This window comes from Narcine bancroftii, chromosome 1 (assembly GCF_036971445.1).
Source record: "Narcine bancroftii isolate sNarBan1 chromosome 1, sNarBan1.hap1, whole genome shotgun sequence".
In the NCBI taxonomy this organism is placed as follows: domain Eukaryota; kingdom Metazoa; phylum Chordata; class Chondrichthyes; order Torpediniformes; family Narcinidae; genus Narcine; species Narcine bancroftii.
Genome location: NC_091469.1, coordinates 18,744,958 through 18,766,733, shown reverse-complemented (window position 1 = coordinate 18,766,733; position 21,776 = coordinate 18,744,958). Strand labels below are relative to the sequence as shown.

General features: G+C 41.3%; 1 protein-coding gene across 2 annotated transcripts in view; it reads right to left on the bottom strand.

Annotated features, from left to right (window-relative positions):
* The window catches only part of LOC138755386 (leucine rich adaptor protein 1-like), a 322,011-nt gene that overhangs the window by 299,016 nt on the left and 1,219 nt on the right, over positions 1-21,776 (bottom strand). The gene's annotated exons all lie outside the window — the stretch shown is intronic.

Here is a 21,776-nt window from a genome sequence, read left to right as displayed (position 1 = left end):
GGAAGGTCATGCCTCAAGAGCCTAAATGAGTTTTTTGAGGAGGTAACAAAATAAATTGATGATGGAAGGACAGTAGATGTGTATAGATTTTATTAAGATATTTGACAAGGTCCCCCATGGAAGACCAAATCAGAAAGCCATGAGGCTTGGGATATATGGAACCTTGGCTGTGTGGATTAAGAATTGACTTGCTTGCAGAAACCAGAGAGAAATAGTGAACAGGAAGTATTCTGTCTGAAGATCAGTGACTAGTGGAGTTCTGCAGGGATCTGTTCTGGGACCCTTGCTCCTTGAGATTTTAATAAACAAAGATGTAAAGAGGTGCGTCAGTAAGTTTGTAGATGATACTTAGGTTGGAGGAGTTGTGGGTAGCGTTACAACAGGATATATGCAGGATGCAGAGTTGGACAGAAAAGTGGCAGATGGAGTTTAATCTGGATAAGTGTGAGATGATGCATTTTGGAAGGTCAAACTTGAAGGTAGAGTACATGGTTAATGGTTGGATACTTAACAGTGTTGAAGAACAGAGGGACCTTGGGGGTCCAAATTCATAGATCTCTCAAGATTGCCAAGCAGGTTGATAGGATAGTTCAGAAGGCCTATGGTATGCTGGGCTTCATTAGTCTGGTGTTTGAGTTCAGGAATAGTGAGGTGATGTTACAGCTCTATAAATCTCTGGTGAGACCACATTTAGAAAATCATTGCAGGATTGAAGAACTCCAGGATAACCTAAAGGTTAACCATCAGGTTGCAATGGCAGTAAAGAATGCTATTTTGGCATTCATTTCAAGAGGAATAGTGTATAAGAGTAAAGAGTTGTTGATGAGGCTCTATGGGATACTGGTGAGACCTCATTTGTGCAGTTTTGGACCCCTTATCTTAGAAGGGATGGAATATTGTTGGAGAGAGTACAGAGAAGATTTACCAGGATGATTTCTGGAATGCAAGGGCTAACATATGAGAAATGTTTAGTGGCTCTTGGAATGTATTCATTGGAGTATAGAAGAATGAGAAGGGATCTCATAGAAACATTATGAATGCTGAAAGGATTAGATAGAGTAGATGTGAATAAAATGTTTACCTTGGTGGGTGAATTCAAAGACAAGAGGGCACAGTCTTAGAATTAGAAGGTATCCATGTAAAACAGAGATGAGGAGAAATTTCTTTTGCCAGAGGGTCATGGATTTGTGGAATTCATTGCCACATACACCTGTAGAGGCCCAATCATTGGGGGAGTTTAAGGGGGAGATTGATAGGTATCTATTTAGTCAAGGAACTACACGTGAGAACAGTTTAGCTCAGGGTGGATTTGTGGAGCAGACTTGATGGGCCGAATGGCCTACTTCTGTTCCTTTATCTTGTGAAAATTGTGCTCATTTCTGGTCATCTCATTACAGTGAGCATGTGGAACCTATGGAGACGGTGTAGAGGAGATTAACAGGATGTTGCCTGGATTGGACAATATGTCTTATGATGCAAGGTAAACAGAGCTAGGTCATTTCTCTCTAGACCGAAGAAGGATGAGTTGACCTAACGGAGGTCTACAAGTTTATGAGAAGATAGACAGCTAGCACTTTTTCCCAGGGTGGGAGTAGCAAACACCAGAGGACATCTGTACAAAGTGATGGGAGGAAGGTTTAGGAGAGACATAAGGGATAACTTTTTTTAAACAGAGATGTGGATGCCTGGAAAGAATTACCAGATGTGGTGGTGGAGGCTTGAACAATAGAGTCATTTAAGAAACTCTTACACAGGTACGTGCATGAAAGAAAAACAGAGGGTTATGAGCTAGGAAGGGGTTCATGTTTTTTTGGTATGTATACATTGGCACAACATTATTGCCCAAAGGATCTGTTGTAAGTGTGTGTCCATCACAGTTTAGGCATTATTGTAAAGAGATGACCTAGAATTGGAAAATTCAATCTTCATGCTATTGGTTTGTAGGCTATACACAGGTAGAATATGAGGAGCTGTTCCTTTCCTGCCTATTAATCCTGACTTTTGTGCAATCTGTTTTATCTCCATTCTCCAAGAGGTGCTAACATTGTACAGGTAGTCCCGAACTTACAAACTATGCAACTTATGACCATGCACACATTAAAAAAAATATAAAATTATGTTGTATATCTCAAACTATAGCAGTGATATAGGGTATGCAAGAGCCAAAATGTGTGTATTTACCTTGTTAGTCGGCATGGCCATCTTGATTCCTGTGTAAATGTGCGAGTCTTCAGTAGGTGAGTGCGTGATGGATTCGCGTATTGGAATTCGGTTGGCGCATGCATAGAAGATAAGTATGCAAATTCAATATCATTAGTGCGCTTAACTCTCTTGCATGCACCAACCGAATTCCATTACGTAAACCCACCAAAGGCTTGCGCATGTGCTAACCAAAGTCCAATAAGCAAACCAATCATGCATGTTCAGTGGGTTCGCATATTGAAGTTCGGTTGTCGCATGCACGAGAGTTAACGATACAATTTCAATATCATCAGGGTGCTTAACTCTTGCTCATGTGCCAACTGAACTCCAATATGCGAACCCAACAAAGGCCTGTGCACGGGCCAACCGAAGAGTCGCACATGCGCACAGGAATCAAGATGGCTGTGACAGCCCCGGGACCCCAGAACACCGAATAACAAGGTAATCATGGACCAGAATATGGAAAGATTCGTTAAGGTTGATTGATAAATTCAAGAAGCTTTAAGTTGTTTTCATCAAATGTACGATGAAAGAGATTTAATTAAAAAGTTTGTTTAAGACTTCCGTACTCCACAAAGGCAGGCAAAATTCCAACTTGCATCCATTCCATATATGACCAATTCTTCGGTCCCCTTTACGTCATAAGTTGGGGACTACCTGTAATGACTCTGTTCCCTCCATGCATACATAAGTGATGCCACAACACACAAGTTAGTTAACAATCACTTGTTCAAAAATGTGACCTATTGCTCCACGTACATCAAACAATGAGGGAAGTGGAAGCACTTGCTTGATCAAACACAATGCTTTCAAAATGAAAATCTAATTTTTACAAATGAGCAAAATAAATTTGTGGGCAATTATTAAAAGCTGTTGGAACATTGGTAGCTCTGACCATTCATAGTCAGACAATAACCATCTAGTTGAGGAACTACTTGAGAGCTCAGTCAAGCAAGATGTTAAAAATATCAACATATCAGCACTGATATTAACATAATTAGAAAACAGTTCAGACCTTCCTGAAAACCAACCTCACCTCCATTCACTCTCTCTGTACCTCCCGCTGCTTCAAGAAAGCTGACAACATCTTAAAGAGCCTATCCCTCGAGCCACTCTTCTGTTTCCTTCTATCAGGCAGAAGATACAGGAGCTTGAAAACATGAACTTCCTGATTCAAGGATTTCTGCTGTTATCAGATTCTTGAATGGATCTCCTATCAGTATAAAATAATGCCCCTGCATTGTTTTAACTTGTGTTTTTCTCTATATCCTACATTTTGCCCTTGTAACATTATGCCCTGTACTCTTTGACATTCTGTTACGCTAAACCCTGCACTTTTGTTTTACCATTGGACAACTAGCTGTAATTAAGCATAGATTGTCTTGCCTGGATAGCATGCAAAACACAGTTTTTTACAGTTTCAAGCTACATGTGAATAATAAACAATTTAATTCAATTAACAATTCAATATAATAATTGGTAGCCTTGATCATTCACAGTAACAAAAGAACTGGCAAGTTAAAGATCTGAATAAGAGCTAAAAGTCAAATTAAGTGTTAAAAATGTTGCTAAAACCACAAAATAAACTCCAGGTATATTACAAATGAAAAACACACGATTCACAATTTTAAAAAAAAAATCTTTATCATATAAATGATAAAATCTTTTTGGCATTTCACCAAGCACAGATCACACAAATCCTCCTCCCCTCCATCCATTCCATCTACACAATGCCACTGGGTCTCCTATCTTCTCTCCATGTCCCTCTCTTTGGATCCAAGACCAACATGTTACTGGCAGCTGTAGAAATGAATCCCTACTATCAAAAAAAAGGAAGCAAGAACATGGGATCAGTGTAAAATTCAGTAATTCCACAGGATACATTCAGTCTTGTATCTAGAAATCAAGAGCATTGCTGGCGGCACCATGGCCTTGTAGCACCAGAGATCCAGGTTCAATCCTAGCTGTGGATGCTGCCTGTGTGAAGTTTGAATGTTCTCTCTGTGATTGCCTGGATTTCTTCCAGTTATTTCCAACAACCCAAAGAACTGAGTGTTGGAAGATTTTGCAACTGTAAATTGCCCCTGGTGTGTAGATGAGTGCTTCTATCATAGGTGATGGGGCAGAAGTTGATGAGCAAGTAAGGGAATTAAAAAATGGGATTAAAGTACCTTGGAAGGTTGAATTTGAAGGTGGAGTACATGGTTAATGATGGGATTCTTAACAGTGTGGAGGACAGAGAGAATATGGGGTTCAGGTCCATAGATCTCTCAAGGTTACCAGGCAAGTTGATAGGGTAGTTAAGAACAGTATGGTTTATTGGACTTCATTAGTTGGAGAATTGAGATAAAGAGCCACAAGCTAATGTGTCAGCTCTATAAAACTCTGATTAGACTTGAAGTATTGCATTCAGCTCCTAATGAATATACTTGGAAACTATTTTGTTTCAATTTTTCTGTAAGCCTTTTCTGCAGTTGAACATGTAGTATATTGGTTAAAGTTTAACTCATGATCCACATTCTTTAAATGAATTTCATGGATTTTTTTGCAACAGCTTTCCTGTTTTGTTGTCTTCCCATATTTTTTTTTTAAGATCACCTGATATATTTTCTTTTTATGGGTAAGGCTGCAGCAGGCTGTGCGTGTTGGGGCTTTAGCAAATGCAAATTGACTGCATATACATGAAGAAGGCTGGAAATGGCCAAGCCCAGACAAGGTATGCCTAAAGGAAAACTCTACAAACATGGGCCATGGATATGAAATTATGAATTAGCAGGCCTAATAGAGTTGATGACTAAAGAAAAACTATTAAAGAGAAAATACTATGTAAGGTGGAGTTTACGCAATGTTAAGAACATAGGGATTAGACACAGGTGTGGGGAGTCAGTCTCTCACACCTGTACCACCATACAAGAAGTTCATGGCTGTTTTTCTTTTAACTACACCACCACTTTACTACAGCATCATTTCCCTGGATTTCATTAATATCCATATATTCATTGATCTTTACTTGAATATGGTACATGTCTTACTTGGGTGCGGGATTCCAGCAAAAACAAATATCTTTTCATTTCAGTTTTGAGTGTTTGGCTCTCAGTTTGGAAACTGATTCCTGGTTCTAGACATGGCAACAAATGGGAAATAAAAATCCCTGCATCAACTTGTAAACCCTATAATTATCGTGCAACCTTCAAATTTGAGACTGCAGATGATACCTGTGGCACTAAACACTTAAAAAAATGGTTCACTGCATGTGTAATAAACAAGACTGAAAACAAGATGAATGTCAAAGAAGTGGAGTTGTTCTAGTGAACCGGTGCGGACTCGAAAGGCCGACATGGCCTGCTTCCGCTCTGTAAATGGTTATATGGTTAAATTCCAGATGCTGATAATCTGGAATAAAAACAAAAATCACTGGAAATGTTCACCATTTCCTTATTGTCACTATGTCAAAATCATATAAAACCCTCCCGAGCATTGATGTGAGAGCAGTACATAATGTGCCAGAGAAACTCAGCAGGTCCAGCAGTGTCCATTAGTGAAGAATAACCAATGCTTTGGTCCTGGGCCCTTCGTCAGGTATGTATCAATGTGAGAGCATTTGTATCATACAGAATAGGATGGGTCAATCATCATGTAACCTTTTCCCCAAACCATCTCTAGCTCTGGTAACATGTTCCAGACCTGAAATGTTAACTCTTTTTTTTCTTTTCATAGATGTTGCTAAATCTGCTGAGTGTTTCCAGCATTTTGTGTTTTTGTTTATAGTTGTGAACAATTTGTATATCAGCCTGAGATTGGACAGCTGACAAAATTTCTCTGGAGAGTAAAAACAACTTTGATGCCATTAATGTTAAATACTGAAGCCACTTGATGCACCAAAGAATAAGTGCTATGTCAAAGAAAACTAGTTGATTTTGATACTGTTTTTACAAACAAAACTGAAGTTGTGAAGAAATGTAATTTTAATATTGCACGGTAAAAAGGTTGCTTGAGCCATTACTAACCCATTAGAGACAGATTGTGTTTAATTTGGCATTGAAGCCAAATGTCTGCAGAAAAATACAAGAAAAATATGCCAATATACAAAAATGTGAATGAAAAGCTGAAAAAAAAAGCAGTGCTTAGAAAGTTTTCATGGCTGCAAACATAAACATGACAATGCATTGTCTGCATGTTTTGCAGCATTTTGATATTGCTTTATGTGCTAAAAGAACATGAAGAGAACAGTGCATTGCTCCAGAGACCCAGGTTCAGTCCTGAGCTCAGCTACAGTCTGGGCAGAGTTTGATGATTTCCTCTGGGTGTTCTGGTTGGGTTAATTGACTGCTTTAAATTTGTTCTTGGAATAATGGGTAGAATCTGGTGGAGAACCAAGAGATCCTTACAAACAAAAGTGATTTAGCAAGAATTGAGAAAGAAGCGTATCTCAGAAATAAAGCACCAATGTAATTCGTACTATAGATTCTATTCAGAATGCCCTCCAGGTGTGGCAGACCAACACTGTTATGTTGCGGGGGTTTTGACCACTTGTGACTAAAAATGAAAAAGTATATCCAAAGGAGAATATACTATTTGTATGAACATTACAGGGTACAGGAAGAGAGCCAATGAGTAACTTTTTCATTATGATCCTTGCATGAACAAGCAGAATTTGTTGGGGAAAGTTTTGCTTTATGGCAAAATGCAATAATTACCACATGAGAGAGATATATTATTGGGAGTAGATCCAGTAAGAGTGGGTGGTGGGTATGAGTGAAGTAAGAAGCAGTTTACCTTGGGGAACTGCTCTAATCTCAGTCCACAAGAATTACTGGGAAAGCATTTACTTCCTCCTTTAAGTAAGAGGCCCAGGAAGCACAGGTAACCAGGATTAAACCTGGAAAAGAGATAAAATATGAGGCACAAAAGCACATTAAAATATTTCATTGTGCCACTTAACTCTTGCAAACCTTACCAGCAGTTGGCCCTCTCCTAAAACAGTAGTGATTGTGGTCAGGTTGGAAATTATTAACATTTCAAATGTCATACAAGCTTACTGGCACTGGGGAGGGTGCATTTAAATTCTCCCTAAGTGTACATCAGGAAACTTCTGATAACAACTTAAAGCAGACAATTTAAAAAAAAAAAATCCACTATTCTTGTGAATGCAGGCATTTCATTTTCATCTAAATATATTTATGTTGTCACAATTTAGTTAAGGGAAAAGTTCCCATGTATCTGGTGTTGGGACTTTATCCAAAGAACATAGTTTTGATTTTGAGCAGGTGTAAAGACTGACTTGAACTAGAAAACAATTTAGTTAATTAGTCTTGAGAAGGAAAACAGCTTTTAATTAGCCAGTAAACCAGGCTAGGAAATTCAATTGGTCAGTAATTGTCCAAGCAGGAAGATCATGTGTACTGACATGCAGCATTAAACTTCATCGAGACATGTCAACTCATACTTAAATACAACATTTTCTGTTGTTTAGATTTACAGTATCTGCATATTTTGTTTTTCAGAAAATATGGATTCTTGCTTTACCCTGTCGCAGGACTGAGGGGTGGAACATTGTTGGAGATAATTCATCACCCACCCAACTCCTCTTAAGACAGAACAGTTGTTCAGCTGCTTAAAGCAATGGGCAATTGAAGGTCAACAAGTTCAAACCCTCTGCAACTGGATCCTTGACTTCCTCATTGGAAGATCACAGTCAGTATGAATTGGAAACAACATCTCCTCTTCACTGATGATCAACACAGGTGCAGTCATTGTCTGGGATACGTGCTTCGCCCACTGCTTTAATCACTACATACCCATGTCTGAGTGACCAGGCACAATTCCAATGCTATCTACAAATTGGCTGATGACACCACGATTGTCGCAGAATCATAAGCGGCAATGAGGAAGTGTACAGGAGGGAGATAGATCAGCTAGAGGTCTCAATGTTAGCAAAGCCAAAGAGATGATTGTGGACATCAGGAGGAAGTAAGGAGAACATGAGCCTTCTTCAAGGGCTCAGCAGTGGAGAAGGTCAAGAACTTCAAATTCCTGGGTGTCAACATCTCTAAGGATCTGCCCTGGAGCCTCCATATTGATGCAATCACGAAAAAGGCTCTCCAGCAGCTATACTTTGTGACAATTTTGAGGAGATTTGGTATGTTACTGAAGACTTTCAAGAACTTGGAGAGCATTCTGGCTGGTTGTATCACTGTCTGGTATGGAAGCACCAGCACTCAGGGCAGGAAAATACTCCAGACGATTGTTAACTCAGCCTGCGACATCACGGACACGTCTTCACCCCATCAAGGACATCTACAAGAGGTGGTGTCTTAAGGAAGCAACCTCTGTCCTCAAGGACCCCTGCCACCCAGGCCATGCCCTCTTCACTCTGTTACCATTGGGGAACAAGGTACAAGAGCCTGAAGATGAGCACTCAATGGCACAAGGACAGCTTCTTTCCCTCTGCCATCAGATTCCTGAATGAACAATGAACCATAGACACCGCCTTACTTTGATTTATTTCCTTGCACTATGTTTTTTAAATTTATTTTGTAAGGTGGTTTATATAAATATTCACACTATTGATGCTACTGCAAAGCAAGACATTTTGTGATATGCTCATGACAATAGATTCTGATTCTAATTGACTATTAACACCAACATTCCAAATGCATTTGGAGTTGAGTTTTTCCATGTAGTTTCCATCAAGGTTCACGATATGGTGGATTACAAGGGTCATGTCTCGTTTAGAGACTTGATGGAATAGATTCCCTTTTCCTTTTGTTCTTGAAGGTAATAACTGATGTGCCATGTTTCATGGGTTTTGATGTACTTTGAATTAATGGGATAAATATTTAAATATTTTTTTAAATCAGGGAGCAAGATAATCTCACTCATACACACAAAGACACAGACACACCCAGACTTACACATAAACACAAATGTACACATACACAGGTGCATGCATGAAGGTACATGTCCACATAAAAACATAAATACATGTGTGCACTTGCATTCATGTGTGTTAAAATGCTATAAAATGTAATATTGTGATTTCCAGCATTTTTATTTGTATTTGTGCTCCAGTACATTTGCTAAGACACAGATTGGATACAGCCAAAAATCATGTCTGAGAGTCATAACTCATGGCCAGTGATAAACCAATTGACCCAATGCAAAATTGGCATTCCTGCTTATTAACATAATTATTCAGTACAGCCACTGCTAACCATGTTCACAGGTGGTCAGTACTGGCTCAACCTATTCTTTCCGACTTATCACTGATGTATTTCTTAAAGGAGAGGTACAGCCTGTCTTCAGGAATGGGTGTTCGTAACTGGTGGTGCAATTAGATCAAAGAAGCACAATAAACCGCAGACTAAATGCTTTCCTGCCAATGAAGTGAGGGCCATTGTGGGGAAGGCAAAAAGGAGAAGTATGAAAACCTGTCCACAGAATGCCAGGACACCTTCCAGAAATAATGCAAAGACACTATTGAGGAGATGCCTAAAGTATGGCAGTGTTGCAGAATGTACAATTTCAAATATTTGTTCAAGGTCAGTGAAAGTTCTTTCAACCTCGCAATCAACATCACACACTGCTCAAACACAGAACACCCCCATAATGTGTCAGCACTCTCCATCAATCAGGATGCATTGCTAACATTCATTTCCTTTACCACACACCATGCTGTATACTCACACCTCACAACTGGAGCAAACTTCCTGCTACTTGACCATGACAACCGCCAACCCAAACACATTCCATAATCCACACTGATGCACCTTTTATTTTGGTCCCTCTTGCAGGAAAATGTGGCTCCATTCGGCAGGTAAATGAGGGCCATGGGGTCATAGTCATTGCCCTATCAGTATGGAGGATGCAGAGCAGTCCCTAAACAAAATGGGTGTGAGTGACACAGTTCCCAGAGAATGAGTTGAAATCACTGAACAAGAGTTGAGAAATGTAATTTGGCCAGGAAGCAGACAGAAGCATGAAGCGAGGAAAGGTGCAGACATAATTTAACTCAGATGCTGACAGTCTGTGATTATTTGGGAATAATCTACATTTGATAGTCACTGGGCAATCTGACCTTCATTTGAGGGAGAGAAAAAATAATGCATAGGTAAACTGCTGATAATGCTTTCAAGATCAGTTAAAACCTGTTCAAACTCTACCTCCCACTGAATGGACAGTTAGCTACACATACTGCTCAAAGTATGACCATGCCATCACTCACCAACCTTCTCCCTCCAACTGGGATCACCTCCAATATTCATTGATTACGGTGCATCACAGCACACTGATCTTCACTGCATCTCACAACACTCCTCAGAGCTTGCCCAAACTATGCATTATTTAATCAGAGGAGAATGCTGCATACAAATTCGGGTGCAGAAAACTCATCTGAAGGCTCTGTGGATCAGAGGGCTTCAAAAGATGGCATAATGAGATGAAATATAGTTTAATAATGGAAAAAATTACATGTGTTTCGCATGATAATTATAATTTTTTTATTAATAAGTGGTTGTTATACTCGGAACATTTACATTTCAATTTATATTGATTAGATTTTAATACGTATATTTAACTTTTTTTAAATATTCTTTCTTTTTTCTTTTTTTATGGCTCTCCTTACGAGAGTTGGCTGAAGGGGGGGAAATCTTTTCTTTTCTTTTTTTTATATATATATATTAAAAAATGTTCATGTTTAATTGCTGTTTATGTCATATATTATTTGTTTTTTGAACGAATAAATAAAGTTTAAAAAAAAAGAAGGCTGCAAAAGAAGACAGTGATGTAGTTAGTGGCTGGCCTGCCAGGAGCTCTACATGCAATGTCAAGAAGCATCAAAAAGGCAAGCATCAACTACGCTCAATACTCTGCACAGAACTTGGCAGCCTTTTATTTTCATTTGAACTGATGATACCCATTTTATTGAAAGTGCTCCATCCATTGGCATTATGCTGCCCTTAACAGTAACTCCGGTGTACCTCAAGACAGTTGTCTTCATTGGTCAGGACAATGAGTACAGGACATCATGTTACAGCTGTACAAAATGTTGGTGAGACCTCATTCAGAGTCTCATGTGCAGTCTTAGTCACCCAGCTATAGGAAGAATGCCATTAAGCTGGAAAGGATGCAGAAAATACTCACAAGGATGTAACTGGGACTGGAGGCTTGAGTTAGGAGAGTCTAGATAGACTAGGATTTTTCTCCCTGGAGCAGAGGAGACTGAGGGGGTGACTTTGCGGAGATTTAAAAAATAATAAGGGGCATTGATAACATGAATGATCACTGTCTTTTTTTCTAAGGGAGGCTACAGCTAGAGGCATAGGTTTAAGATGAGAGGGAGAAAGTTTAAGTGGTACATGAGGGGAACCTTCTTCAAGGAAAAGATGATGGGTGTATGGAACAAGCTACCCAAAGAAGTAGCAGAGATGGGTACAATTGGAACGCTGAAAAGACATTTAAACAAGTACATGGATAAGAAAGGTTTTGAGGGATACGAGTTGTCCACAGGGAAATAGGACTATCAACAACTTGGTTAGCATGGATGAGCTGGTTTGAAGGACCTGTTTTTCTGAAGTTGAGAATGTCTGAGGAGCATTGTTAAGCCCTTCTGATACCACTCCACATCATTTTTTTGTTTCAAAACTGTTGTTTGGTCATGCACTCTAATTTTTCACCTCCTGTTTTGGAATTTTCCGTGACCCCATTTATAACCATGCAAGTGATAGCTGGCAGCAGTTGGTCTTTTGACCCCTCCTGCCCTTTGCACCATTCAAATAATCTATAACCATTCATGGTTGATCCTTTGCCTCAACATCACATTTCTGAACTATCCCCATATTGCTTGATTCCCTTGCTCTCAAAAAAATCCAGCAATATCTGCCTTGAATGTCCTCAACTGAGCCTGCATTGTCTTCTCGCACAGAGAATTTAAAAAAGATTCATGATATTCCAGGGGAAAAAAAAAATGTCTTTCCATTTCTTCTCTGAATGGCTGACCATTTAGTTTGAGATGTTGATCTCTTGTTCTGGACACTAAGCGAACCCTCATGCTCATATCTGCCAAACTTCCTCCCACCTCCTTCTCTTCTTAATTTACTTAAAACCATCCCTACTGCCTGAATTACACAATTTATCACAACACCAAACCCGATACAACTTCAAGAGAAATTGTTCCGCTTCACTGGTACCAATCTTCATGAATCAAATCTCCTCCCTCCCAACACCATTCCAGCCAAACCTCTTTTTTCTTTTCTGTTTGTTCCTCTGCCAATTTAATACTTGGGTCTCAAGAAGAAATGTAAAGACAGTCTGTTTTAATGATTAGCATAACTTCACTTCTAGTTCTCTGTGCTGTTCATTCCCCTGTGGGTCACATTGGCATTGGAATCTTTTCCCTTTCATTCCATGGTCTTCTGCAACTGCAAGATGATAGCTTTAATCCTGGCTCAGGGAATTACCTGTGAAACCGGGGAGAAAAACATCTGACTCCCCGCCTATTGCGTCTCCAATCACGATTGCATTCTTTTTCATTCCTTTACTTGAATTTTCTCCTGTAAGACAGTGCTTATTTGCATATTCTTCCTGCTGATGTTGGCCTTAATCAGCAAGAACATAAATCTGCAGGACACAGGTCCTCCATTACCAGTCTAACCCAAAATTAAACCCTCATGTCCCTGAAAGCAAGCCAAACCTCTACCGCTGCCTGATCTGAGCTGCTTGACTACTTCATGGATCAATTAACTCCTCATTGGCTGAAAAGTTTGATTAAGAGACTTTCAAGTAGATGCATTAATATACAGGGAATGGGGAATGGGGGGGGGGGGGGGGGGGAGAAATGTGGATCATGTGAGGTAGGAGAGACTTAGCTCAAATTAGCCCTGTGCTAATTAGTACAGTCTTCATGGGTTGAAGGACGAGTTCCTGTACTACACCATTTTCGGTTATGACTCTTGCCCTCTCTGATGTCTGATGCACCTTGAACACCTGATCAACAAATGAGGAGTAGAATAAACTTGTGCAGAGGCAAGCATAGTGCTAGTAGGTGAGATCAAGCTGGGAGCTCTTTCTGGCCTTCATTTATAGGTCAAATGTACTCCCTCTGCATTGTAACTTTCCTTGTACTCCATGAATTATCAAGTGCAGCTTTTGCTGCTTTAAATTAAGGATGATGCAGTTGTGGAGTTAGTAGAACTGCTGCCTCAGAGCCCCAGAGAACTGGGTCAATCCTGATCTCAGCTGCTGTCTATGTGGAGTTTGTAACTTCTCTCTGGCCCGGCAAGGGTTTTGTCCAGATGCTCCTATTTTCTCTGACATCCTAAAGACGTGGGGGTGGGTAAGTCTCTTTGTCATTATAAGTCAACCCCAGTTGCCATCTGTTGCATCATGTCTGGGCCCGCAGATCATAGAATCATTCAGTATGGAAACTGCTCCTTCACCCAACTCATCCATGACTACCAGAGTTCGTCCCATTTGCTTACATTTAGCCCACATCTGACAAAACCTTTTCTATCCATATATGTAACTGTTTCTACCTCTACCACTTCCCCTAGCAGCTTTCTACTTATACCCATTTCTTTCTGTGCAAAAAGCCTCCCTCTCTCAGGTCCTCTTTCCACTCTCACGTTAAACCTAAGCCCTCAAGTGTTAGACTCTCTGACTCTGAGACAGAGAATATGATCTAATATGATTTTATAAACCTCTACAAGATGCCCCTTACTGTACTTTGCTCCCAGCCTATCAGTCTCTCCTTATAATTAAAGCCTTCTGGTCCTGGTAATATCTTTGTGAATCTTTTTTTAACCCTCTCGAGTTTAATTAAATCCTACCTACAGTATGACAACTAGAACTATGCACAGTTCTCCAAATGTTGTCTCATCATTAACCACTACATGGACTCATTGACTCATACAGCATGATAATAGGCCCTTAGGACCAATGTGCTCACACCAACCAAAGTCCCACCCACACTAGTCCCACCCTATATTTGGCCCATATCCTACCCTTGTATCCATCCAAAGGCAGTGCTCCCCTAGAGCAGATACCGAGAGAGGGGGGAGTGGAGACACAGCACTCCTCTGCAGGGTTCTACTGCCCAGTCCTCCTACATACAGCTCATATGGGCATTAATCAGCTGTGTAAAAAAGCCTATGGTCTTTTGTAATTTTAAAATCCTGCAGCTACAGGGTCTAGGCCCCAGATGGTGGTGTCTGTGTTGCCAGTGGCCTCGAGTGGTTGCAGACTCTGAGGAAGCAAACAACTGGTGCAGGGCATCAGAAAACGGGGAGAACAACCCCCATTTGAGAAGTTGAAGCAGAGGAGATGACCCTATGGGACCGTGACCATGGCAGCGGACTAGCGATGGGCTGTACAGGTGAAGAATACACAGGCAGTGGGAACTCTGAGGTGTGGAACCCATGCAGACTGCAGGCTGCTGGTGACCTGTGGTCAAATAACTAACCCTAGGCAGCAGACTGCTGGAGACAGGTTTGACACTGGCTGAAGGGGGTACCAGGTCTTAGAACCAGAAAGCAAGAGAGTGCCAAGGACGGACGGGCTCTTGAGGGGCCTCAAAGGCTGAAGGCTTCCTGATTGTGTCCCAGTTGGGATCTGGAGCCCGGGCTGCAGATGGTTTGGACTGAAGTCTGTGCGGCTGTGGAAGTAGTGGGAGTGCTGGAGGCAAATCCACGGACACTCAGTGACTTGGAAGAACTCTCTTTTGCTTCTCTTTCTCTGACTGTAAGGGGCACCAGACAATTTCAACTGATGGCAAATCTTTTTTTTTTGCCTTAAGGCAGACTAAATACAATTTGGTGTAAAATTATATCTGTTTTATTACATGGCAATAAAAAAGAATCTTGAATCTCAACTACCTCCTTTAGCAGCCCATTCCATACTCCCATCACCGTCTCTATAAAAAAAAAGGTTACTCCTTGGGTTTCCAATAAATCTCTCCATCCTCACCTTAAACCAAGTTTCTCTGGTGAACAATTCGTCCTCTGGGCAAAAGATTCTGTGTGTTCACCCGATCTATTCATCTTAAGATATTGTTACACCTCTTTGAGGTCACAGCTCATCTTCCTGTGCACCAAGATAATAAAGCCTTAGCCTGTTCATCCTATCCCTGCCACTCAGGCCTCCAAGTCCTGGTTACATCCCCATAAGTCTTCTCAGCACCCTCTCCACCTTGACAACATCTTCCTCATAATTCAGGAACCAAAACTCAACACAATACTCCAACAGGACATTCAAACTCTTGTACCTAGTGCCATGGCCAATGGAAGCAAATGTGCCTTCTTCAAGACCCTATCTAACTGTGCCATCATTTACAGGAAACTATGTACTGGTACCCATAGGTCGCTCTGTTCAACAGCACTCCCCAGGGGCCTGCATTCACTATGTATGTCCTGGTCTGGGTTAACTTCTCAAAGTGCATCTTGTCACACTGCTCCCAACCTCTGTGTGCTATCTTTATTTCTTAGGTCCTTTGAAACTTTTCCCTTCTCACTTTAAAACTGTGTCCTCTATATTTAGACCCCTAATTTTTAGCACTGCTCAGTAACAGGCCATTTCAGCCTATATTGCCTAACTACATCATTACACCCAATTGAACTAAAACCCCAGAACGTTTTTTCGAATGGTGAAGGGAAAACGGAGCAGCCAGAAGAAACCCACGAAGACAGGGGGAGAATGTACAAACTCCTTGCAGACAGATTTGAACTCCAGTCGCTGGTGCTATCACAAAGCTGCGCTAACCACTGAAAAAATCGACTGTGACTATCTACCTTTGGTCTGCCCATCAGGATTTTATAAAGCTGCATAAGATCATCCCTCAGCTTCCTTCACTCAAGGGAAGATAGTCCCAGTCTATGAATAAGTTGGAAATACATGCCAAACCCATCGACAGCTATTAAGCAATGTAGACTGTGGGATGATGAAGGGGAAAATTGTTTGAACAAGGATAATAATGATACCATCATGTTCACTGTATTCAGTTCTACTCTGTAATGTAATTAGTTCGTGCATAGGTGCCTCCACCCTCCAATTAGTCACTGGTATCTTTTGTGTAGCAATTTGTGTTGCAAGAATAAGGGACTTGTATCAGTTCATATTATGCAAATATGTGTGTTCATGCAACTGTCATGCTGAATAGTTAAAAGAATAATGCTGGAGAAACTCAGCAGGCCAAACAGTATCATTTATATAGCAAAGACAATGCCCTGTAGAGCGCGTCAAAAGAACCAAAGACTTGTTGATCCAAACCAAGGCTTTTATTAACTAAAAGACTGGAGCATATCACAAGTAGGTCGACCAGTCCAGAATGACCTGGTCTGGCTAGGAGCAATCCTTTAAGACCTGCCAGTAGGTGTGGCTACACTCTCAGCCAATCACAGTATTCCTACACTACAATCTGTACATAGGTGATAGAATCTGTACTATCACATGCCCTTCTTCAAGGTATGAGGAAAATGTAGGCAGGTGCCTGAACAAAATGGTGAGTGGGGGAGGAGCAGGGGAGGAGCAGAGTTCCACAGGCAGGAGGCAATAGGTGGATAAGGGAGGGAGGGAACCACAGAAAACAGGGGGAGGGGGAAATGACTCTGTGAATTGAGAGGGAATGGGATGGAGAGCTGGAGGAAAGGAAACAGAGGGATGAGGAAGAGAGGGAGAATGGGGAGTATGCTAGCAGAAACTGGGGAAGTTGATGTTAATGCCATCCATTTGGAGAGTGCTCAAACGGAATATTAGGTGTTGCTCCTCCAATTTATGGGTGGCCTTGATTTGACAGTACGCAAGGCCATGGACAGACATTGCAGTGCTGGAGTGGGGTACAGAATTGAAATAGTTGGCCACTGATTGATCCCTGTTATTGATGCAGACAGAGCAAAGGTGCTCAGTGAACCTCTTTGATGTAGAGAAGACGACAATGGGAGTACAATGTGTTGCTTCACTTGGAAGGACTGTTTGGGGCCCCGAATTGTGATGAGGGAGGAGGTGTGGGCGCAAATGTGGCACTTCCTTGCGGCCATAGGGGAACATGCCAAGGGGTCAATTGGTAGGAAGAGAGGAGTAGACATGAGTCATGGAGGGAGCGGACCCTACAGGAAGGTGGAGAGAGGAGGAGAGATATGTCTGGTGGCAGGATCATGTTGTAGATGACGGAAATTGTAGAGGATAATGTGTTGGATGCAGAAGCTGGTGGAATGGTAGATGAGGACAAGGGGAATCCTGTCGTTGTTGCGTCTAGGGGGGAATGGGGCCAGGGCAGATGAGTGGGAAATGGAGGAGATGTGGGTAATGGCTGAGTAGATGGTGGTAGAGGGGAAGCCATGTTTTTGGAAAATGGAGAACATTTCGGATGATCTAGACTGGAAGACCTCATGTTGGGAGGAGAATCGAGGGAGACATGGGAATTGAAAGAAAGGAATATTGTGCGTAAATGTGTTTCCCCGCAGGCACGTGCGTGTGCCGGATTAATTATCACCTGGGCCCCCCCAACCTTGCCCTCCTGCTCCACCCTTCATTGAATAGAATAAAATGACATATATTAGGGTCATCAAAGTGGTCAATATTGACCCCTGGGGGTTGATGGGACTATCGAATGGGTCAGAAAATACTAGTGGGTTGAAAAGGGGTCAATAAATGCCAGGGAGGTTGATTGAACTTTGGGGCTCAAAAGAATTGTAGTCTGAGGTCCCCGCTCCTGCCAGGCACCCCTACCTTCCAGGCCCCTAGGCTTAAGCCTCCTCAGCTTAATGGTTAATCCGGTGTGCGCACGTGCATGACTGCCTCCAACTTATTACTTAGGGCTTAATGCATGCAAATTGTTAAATGTGTGCAGGTGAGAATGATGTAATTTATGAGTGCTCCAGATGAGAATGCCACAGATTGAGCAATGTGGAAACTTACTGGTGCAGTTGATACATTATAGCATTAGAGCTGCATTTGCCAATCTCAGCCACTCAAGGTCAGTCTTCTGTCTCTGCAGATTTGGCATTTTTCTTGTCAGTATTGGCTGCTACTGATCACATTTTGTATCTGATGGTCCCACCATCTATTTCAGATACAAGACATAGAAATGCTTCACAGGGACCATAGTAGAGTTAAATAGACAGCTCCCAAAAACCTAGCACAGTCTCAGAGGGCTGAATGGCCTCCTTCAGTACTATATCAAAGTGGGCTTTTTCAACTTTATTCCTAGTTATTTTAGCACCAAGTACACGGTTTCCCATTTCTCTACATTTTGAATTGCTTGTCTTCATAAAACTCCACCTGCTGTACTTCTGTTTACTTACATACTTATCCATTGCAGAATTCATATATTGACTTGCCTCCTTTAGTACAACTTATTCACATGGTCCATAGGCAAATTTGACCAGTTTGGAGTGTGTTCCTTGGCAAATGCTGATGAAGTCAGTCATGAACAGTATGGAGGTCCCCCATTCTGTACTCAATGTTAATATAAATTCACAATCATTCTTCAAATATTACTTTTATTTCTGAGGTTCACTCTAAAAAAACGATTAGAGCAATCTTTACAGTATCGCTGCAGAAATGTTTTCATCCCAACACCAGCCCTGTTTGGTTGCACACGCAATTGTCCTGTCTCCAATGGCTCTGCTGCATTCAGACGACAAGAAACTGCTGACAGCTGTGAATGCAGCTCAGTCAGTCATCAGTCAAACTGTCGCCACCATCAGCTCCATTTATAGGCCTTGCCGTTTTGTAAAAGTTGCCAACATATTGAAGGATCTGTCGCATTCTGGACACACTCTCGCCCCCTCCTTCCATTGGACAGAAGATGCCCAAGTTTGAAAACACGCACCCCTAGATTCAAGGAGAGTTTCTTTCCTACTGTTAGCAGGCTCTTAAATGGCCCTCTTACTGGTAAAAGGTGCCAAGCACGAACGTGCTGGAGAAGTTCAGCAGATCACACAGCATCCATAGAAAATAAAGGGCAGCTAACATTTTGAGCCAAGGCTTTCATCAGGTAAAAAAAAAAGGTCAGAAATGTTGGTTACCCTTTATTTCCTGTTGGTGCGGCATGACCTGGTGAGTTTCTCTTGCACATTTGTGTATTGCACTTGATCCCAGCATCTGCAGAATTTCTTGTTTAAGTCCATGGGTGAAAAAATGATGCCTTTGTAGTATTTTAACTGTACGTTTCTCCATACCCTGCACTTTGTAACATTACACCCTGTACTTTTGTTTTAATATTGCATTACCTGCTTCAGTGTGACGTGACTTGCACGCACAGCACACAAAACAAACACAGTTCACATCAGAATCTAATAACCTGACTCAAGCTCAACAGAGTCCCAATATATCTGTTGAGTTCAGGCAGGCTACCTATTTATTCTATTGGAACATTTGGGTTGGGGAGGAGTTGGCCAAGCTTTGTTGTGCATGCCTGCCCCAGTAAATGATCAGATCCGGATGATATTTGCTGATTATCATCATACGTGAACAACATATTTGAGATTGTTAAACTTCCAGAGGTGAACAAATGTTGGCAGCTTGGGTCTGGAAAATGTTCTATGCATGAAATGCACACTGTGTTCCGATTGGCCATGAACTTGTTAGGTTCAAGTTCCTATCCAACCAGAGGTCTACTTTGTTAGCGTTGCTGTAAATCATTGGAAAGATGTCAAGAAGATTAGTTTATCTGGATTATACTGCATCCATAAGAACTCAAATGAGAATGATGAAAAGAGAAACACCAAAACTGTGGATGCTGAAATATTGAGCAAATAATGTGAAGCCCTAACCCTCCTTTCATCCACTTGATATACTTGATATAATTTCCTACTTTAGTCTCTATAAGCAGTCTGGTATGTAAGGTTGAATGGCCACTTCTACCCATGGATGCTCCTGACCTGCTGAGTTCCTCCAGCTTCTCACATGAGGCCACCTAGTGAAGCCGTTAGTGAATGTATATGCATTGGAGTTCTCCCAAACCATAATGCTATTTTCCATCACCACGCAGCTGAACTGTCCTGCACTGATTCAGATCACACTTTATATATAACAGAAAACAACATGGATTGGCATATAATCGTGACACAGCACCTTGACTATAAAAGTATGGCAACTGTTCTTAACATTAATTCATTGATTGACTTTAGAAGTTCCAAAGAGAAGCCTATAAGAGCACTGTGATGTAATGTAGTATGCATTTTCCTTCCTGTTTGGGGTTTCTGTTAAAATCCAGCTATATTGATGGGCTTTTAATTTATGCATCATTTTCTAACATGGCACCTTGTCAAATCCCTATTGGAAATTTCAATCCATTAACACCTACAGGTGAAACACAAAAATCTGCAGATGCTGTGATTGTAGTAAAAACACACCAAAATGCAGGAGGATCTCAGTTGGTCTCAGTGTCCATAAAAGACAAAGATATATTGCTGATGTTTCGGGCCTGAACACTTAAAGGAATAAGCCAAAAGCAGGAAGTCTCAGGAAATCTCAGAATTCAGGTCATGCTGGCTGGGAGAGAAATCCAGACCAACAAAAGGTGTTAATTGGATATGATAAGGGGAGAGGTGAGTATTTATCATATCTGTGTGAAAGGAGACCAGGAAGGAAGGGACAGAAGTGGGGAAAGAAGTGACCGTGAGGTGTGGTTCCTCCAATTGCCAGTGGTCTCAGTCCGTCAGTGCATGAGAATGGGTGAGGGAATTGAAATGGGTGGTCACTGGCCATAAGGTAAATTCAAATCATGAAGTACAGGGAGAACAGTAACAGAAGCAAGAGTTGGACCAAGCAATCCCTCCAGCCTGCTCGACCATCCAATACAACCCTGCAGATCAAAGTCATTTTGAATACCCAAGATATAAAAGTGTTCAATTTTGCCCCAGTAATGTCTCCTGCCCAATTAAACAACAATATTTAACATTTTCTTTAGGCAAATTTAGAACCATAGAATATTATAGCACAGAAATGGCACTTCAGCCCTTAATAGTCTGTGCTAAACTTTTTTTTTGGCCTCGTTCCACTGACCTGTACCCAGTCCATCGCCCGCCATACCTCTCCCACCCATGTACCTATCCAAATTCCTCTTCAATGTTAAAATCGAGCCTGCATTCTCCACTTCTCTGGAACGATGTTCCCCCTCAACTTTTCCCCTTTCACACTTAACCCATGCCCTCTGGTTTGTGTCTCAGTGCGGGGGGACAAAAAGCCTATCCACATTGGTTCTGTCTATCCCCCTCATAATTTTAAATGCCCCATCAAATCTCACCTCATTATTCTACATTCCAGGGAATAAAGTCCTCAGCTGATTAACCCTTTCCCTGTAACTCAGTTCCTGAAATCTGGGCGGCATCCTGGTAATGGGCTTCTTTTTGGAAACTTGATTTTGTACCTCCAAAAATGAAACATTTGGCAAAATAGTATAACCAATACACCGATGCCCAACTTTTTTTTTAAACTGTCCAAACATAAATCAAATATAAACCCATTTTCCTGTTTTCTCTTGAAACGATCAAGCAATGGGTCGCTTTCTGAGCCTTTAGGCGCTCTATCTTTATGCATTGGATAGTTTGCTTCCGTTTTAGTCCGCACGACTCCGCTAG